Genomic DNA, 5,916 nt, shown 5'->3' on the forward strand with positions numbered 1-5,916 from the left:
CGTTGGTGGGGAGGCACCCAGGAACGCCGATGATCTCGCCGGTGGGGAGGCTTCCGTTGTTGGAGGTGAGGAACCACCTCTGAAAAAGATCAAGCTGACCCAGCTTCAAGACCGGGTCAAGAGCCGGGCTACTGTACGGCAACCCGCATGTAACTTTACTTGTATTAATGGGCTTATGTTGTATCTTCTAACTTTTGTTTCTGAATATGCAGTTGCGACCGCTGTACGTCTGCCTTCTCCGCCTCCAGAGGTTTTGCGGAGGGTTAGTGAGGATGTGCCTCCTGAGGATGTCCCTATGCCGCCACCTGAGGTAGTGGTGGAGACGGAGGTTGTGCCTTCAAAAGATACATCTGTAACCTCTCTGGTTTCCACGGGTGAAGGGGCGGAGTCCTCTAATCAAGGGGACCCCCTCTTTCGCCCATCATGGAACCTTGGTCCTGACGCGCTTTTTACTAATCCGCGTGTGTGCCAAAAGTTCTTTGAGCACTGCCTCCCGCCCTCTGAGTGTAACAGGATACACTCCCAAAATCAGGCTAGCCTGGCTCAATCACTTAGCTATCACTTGGCTAATGTGTTGTCGACTAGCCGTGAGGTATTTAAGGGCTGGGTGGTCCGGCGACCTTGAGCGCGCCGTTCAGCGTATGGACGAGGCTGAAGCGGTGAGGGATGCCGCCCTGGTGGAGGCCAGGAAGACTGAAGCTGCTCTCCTGGCTGCCCATGAGAGGAACAAGCGCCTGGAGGAGCGGGTGGCCGCTCAGGTCAAGTTTGTCGCCGCCTGGGATGAGGCTTTCCGGAGGCTTGCGGCGGAGGTGAAGGGAAAGGATGATATTCGTGCTTCCGTTTCTAAGGAGAATGAAGATTTGGAGGTGGCCTTCATCAATGCCTCAGATGAACGGCGTTGGCTACTCAAGTTTGGCATCCCCAAAGTAAATATTTCGATTTCTTCTTATATTGGGATTGCTATTATGATTTTCTTTGGATAAGATTTTCAGGCTTATCAAGGATGGTCCTGAGTTTGGGGATTGCCTTGCTGACCTACTGGTCAGCTCTTCGCGGGTAGGTCGCCAGGCTGGTTTTGCGGAGGGTTACTCCATCGCTCGCGAGGGACGTCCGTCCTCTGAGTTTGAGCTTCACGGCCAGGATTGTCAAAAGGAATAAGAAGCATGGATGGATTCCTTTGATAACCTTTCCTTTGACATCCTGAAATATATTGAGGAGAACCGACGCGAGCCTACCGCGGTTGGGGAGCTACGTCTTCACGTGAAACGGTTGATCGCTGAAGCCGAAGGCAAGGAAGCTCCCAAGGAATACTAGGAATAGGTTGTAATATTATTGTATTTCCTTTCTTCTTGTAAATCTTTGTAAATGGAATGAAACTATCTTTTTCTTTTATTGTGTTGAACTCATCGTCTTTATGTTCCGTCTTTATTTGAAGGGGTTATCCCAGTCGCGGGTGACGACTTTGTTGGTGATCCTTCCGCTTACAATCATGACTTGTCTTTTTCTTGTTCTTTTTCGTAACTTGCATTCCAATAATGCCTGATGTGTCAGCCAATGTATTTAGTTTGCCCAGTTACTGTAGAACTAGAAATTCGCCAATTATTTTGGTGGCTGACTGATGTGACGAGTCTGCACCGCACAGAAAAAGGTCTGTCAGCTGGCGCCGGCCGTATCTCGGGATTTTAAATCTTTCGACTTTTGATTTTCCCGCCTGACGTGGCACGATCTGATTGGTGAACAGCTGTTTCGCACTGTTCCAAGCATTTAATGTTACTTCTATATATATCCGGCAGTTTCATCTTTATCTCCTTACTTTGTATTTGAACAACGAAGATAATTTCGCCGGAATTTTGAGGTACTCTCTCTTCAAACCAGAAAGTCTTCTTCGTCTTCTTCTCCGGCGACCATAGCTTGTTGTAGTAAATTCTTAGCCGAATATATGGTGTTGGTGAGGCCTGATTACCAGACCATCGACTCTATAACCATTGACTGGGACGTCAAGGGCTTTCAAGACATCGTCAATGCTTACGGCATAGCTCCATAATGGGAGCCAAAATTTCCGGCACCTGGTTCTATGGCGAGCCATTCTCCAGTGGGGAAGATGGCCGTCTTTGCCGAGTATTTCAGCTCTGGGAATCTCCGATTTTCGGTTACCCGGTTTCTGGGTAAGCTAATAACTGGGAATATGATTCATATTTCCCAGCTTCATGCTTCAGCGGTGATGCGCATGCGTCACTTTGAGATTTTCTGCCGGGCGCATGGCATTGTGCCTACTATTGATAACTTCGGCGTGTTCTACCGATTGCATGCTAGGGGCGGCCGCTATAATTGCCTTCCGACTGACCAGAAGGCTATTGCTGTGGACACGCCTCTCCTCGACCCACAGTGGGCTAGGAAATTCTTCTGGATACGGGAGGACGTGATCCCGTCGCCCATGTATTTGCATTCAACGGATCAGCCTTTGCTTGCCTTGCCATTTGTTGAACGTCCGGAGAGGCATGGGTGGTATCAACAATTGACCCATACCCCAACTCCTATGTGTCCCATCCCTGAATCTGCTCTTGTGAGAGCTGGGATGAATCGTTTGTGGCCTTATCCGGACGATGTGCCATATTTCCGGAAGCCGGATGGATGTAAGTAGCCTTATTGTACTTCTTGAGTTTATTCTGGTTTCTAATTTTGGTTTATTATGCAGCTGAAGGTCTTCTTCTGTCTTTTCTTGTGGCGGGTGTGCCTGGGGTCATGCACATTACTGCCCGTGACAAGAAAGAGCTCCCCATCCTTGACAAGAGCAGGGATAGTTTTTTGTTTCCTGAACGAACCCGTCCGGAGCCTGTAGTCTCAGAAGGTAGGTTCGCAACAGGTAATTTAACTTTGATATGACCAAGGACAATTTCCTGCGTTCTCGCCGATTACTGAATATGTTTTATGATACAGCCTCTGGTCGCAAGAGGAAGGAAACGTCGTCCAGCCACGCTCAGTTGGAGGTGGCTGGTGAAAATTAGGGAACGGATCTTCCTCCCCCTTCCTCCGAAAGCGAAGAGGGTCCGCCTTAGTGACTACGTTTCGGTCCGTGCTAAAGGTATCTCATATATTTATAGACCCGTGTTTGTTGTTTGGTTGCTTACTTGGTGGTTTATTCTTATGCAGCCCCTGTTATTCTTTTGGGCTCTCCCTCCCCCCCCTAAGGGTGACCTTAATCGGCGGTCTGCTGCAGGGAAGGGACAACACAAGGAAGGTTCGACCACCTCTTGTGTCCAGAAGTTAGAGTTGCCGCCTTCGCCTCCTCCTTATGAAGCTGAGGGACCTTCCGAGCGAGTGGTGGTACCTCCTCCGCCTCCTCATGAATCCGAGGGGGGGAGGGGGTCCGTATCGCGCAGAGCGGTGTCATTTGGCATGTCCCTGAATGGAATCTGACCCCTTCCTCGCGATTTTCTGATGGGTAAGTGTGTTTTGATTTCCTTCACGAGGGCGTGCCTCCAGCGGAGCGTGAGTACCAGCAGAACTGGTCCCAGGTATCTGTCGGCAATTCATATATATATATCATTTGGCCAACCTGGTTTCCATCACCTAGGAGATATACCGGGAATGGAACTTCATGGGGCGGAACTGGGGTTCTCAGGAAAACCTGTTGGAAGAGCTCCGGGCAGAAAGGGAAAAATATCGTCTCACGGCTAACACCGAAATGTGGAAGTTGAGAGATTCTGAACGGGCTCTTGAACAAGAGAAGGAGAGGCAAGCTGCTGCTGCCAAGGATTGGGAAGAGGCGTATTGGCGACAAAATGCTGCACTCGAGGCCGCACACGCTCTAACCCGTGCTCGCGAGGCTGAGCTTGCTAAGGCAGAAGAAGCCAAGAGTGAAGTTGAAGCTCGCCTTGCATCTCAGGAGGAAGCCATCAGTGCCCTTTGCGCCGTCGCTGCTGAAAAGGATCAACTAATTGAAGATCTGATCAGGGAAAACACCAAATTCATTGGTGAGCAGGGCGCTTTGAAGTTAAGTGCTGAGGAGGCTTCCTCCGACCGTGCCTGGTTGATGCGGGAAGGTTTTCCCAAGGTATGGGTCCCTTCGTCTTTATCATGGTTTATGACTTTGTTTTGCTGATTCTTGAATTGCTTTCTTAGGTTATCTCATGTATTCATAGAGGAGATGAATTGGGGAATTGTCTTGCTGACCTTTATGTGCATCAATCGAATCGGGGCGCAAGGCAGGCTTCCAAGAGGGGATAGCCTTTGCTCAGGAAGGTCGCCCCCTTGAAGATTTTGACCCTCATGGTGTGGATGTGGATGGGAAGTACGATGCCCAGATGGATGCTTTTGATAATTTGCATTTCCCTATCCAAGATGCTATCGAAAGTTTTGCTGAAGCGGCGGACGGCTTTCAGCAACTCCGCAATCATCACCATGAAGAATAGTTGTACACAATTTTTTTGTATATATATTCCTGTAATCCCTTTTTCGGCTGTATATGTGACTTTGGATTTTACATTTTGTCTTGTACGATACAATATAAATGTGCGTCAGCTAAATCTGTCATTTATCCGGAATATCGGATTAGGATAAGTATTGGCACGCAGGCCTATCCGTACAGGAATTAACATTCTAAAAATTTAAAAACGGGTAACTGTGCATTAATTATCAGTTCGAGAAAAACAAAATATGGTACGCAGACCGAAATAAACAGGGAATGCAGGCCAGTGTAGAGGCACGCAGGCCTAAAAGAGAATTACGTAGCTTAGATATATCACCTTCGTAGTTGTGCAACGTTCCAAGTCCTGAGAATAGGAATGCCGTCCAATTTTTTCAATTTGTATGCACCCTTTCCAAACACCTCATCAATTTGGTAAGGGCCTTCCCACGTAGGGGCTAACTTTCCTGTTAATTCGGCGTTTGATGCCTCATTGTTCCGGAAGACATAGTCCCCTTTGAGGAATGCACAAATTTTGCCCGCGCATCATAGTACTTCTGGAGCTGGTTCTTGTATTTACTTTCGCGTATAGCTGCCAACTCACGTCTTTCATCCAGGAGGTCTAAGTTCATCCTGAGTTCTTTTTCGTTGTCTTCCATTAAGAGGATTCTTGCGGATGGGAGCCCAATTTCGGCAGCAATCATTGCTTCCGTGCCATATGTCAAGCTGAATGGTGTTTCCGAGTTGCTGGTTTTTTTATTTGTACGATGCGCCCACAGTACATGAGGTAACTCGTCAACCCATCCTGTTCTTTTGGTTCCCAGTCTGGCTTTGATGCCTTCTTTGATGCTTCAATAGGCTCGCTCCACCTGCCCATTAGCTTAGGGGTGGGCGACCGATGTGAACACCTCTTTAATTTGTAACTCGGATAACCATTCCTGGAGTTGCTCATCAGCGAACTGAGAACCATTGTCGCTGACCAATGTCTGAGGGAGGCCGAATCGACAAATAATGTATTCCAATAGGAATTTCTTCACATTCGTTGCTGTTATGTGGGCCAGCGGCTTGGCCTCTACCCATTTTGTGTAATAATCTATAGCAACCAATAAGAACTTTACTTGCCCTGGAGCCTCGGGGAACGGTCCCATGATGTCTATGGCCCACTTTTGGAAAGGCCATGCTCCGGTGACTGGGACAAGTTCGTTCTGTGGCCACAATGTTCAAGGTGCATGTCTTTGGCAGGCATCGCATCCTTGAATCTCTTTTAGTGCGTCCATATGCATGCCTGGCCAGTAGTATCCCGCGTTCATAGTTTTTGCCACTACCATCCTTGGTCCGGCGTGCAATCCACAGATGCCTTCGTGGATCTCTCAAATTACATAATTGGCATCTTCGGCATCTACACACTTGAGTAGCGGACCAAGGAAAGATTTCTGGAATAGGATTCCGTCATGAATTTGGTAGCATAGTGCCTTGTGGCGGATCTTTCGAGCCTCTGCCTTATCTTCTGG

The sequence above is a fragment of the Bidens hawaiensis genome, unplaced genomic scaffold (genome assembly GCF_021521415.1).
Source record: "Bidens hawaiensis isolate Kalapana, Puna unplaced genomic scaffold, B.hawaiensis_p1.1 tig00005523_1, whole genome shotgun sequence".
Lineage (NCBI taxonomy): Eukaryota > Viridiplantae > Streptophyta > Magnoliopsida > Asterales > Asteraceae > Bidens > Bidens hawaiensis.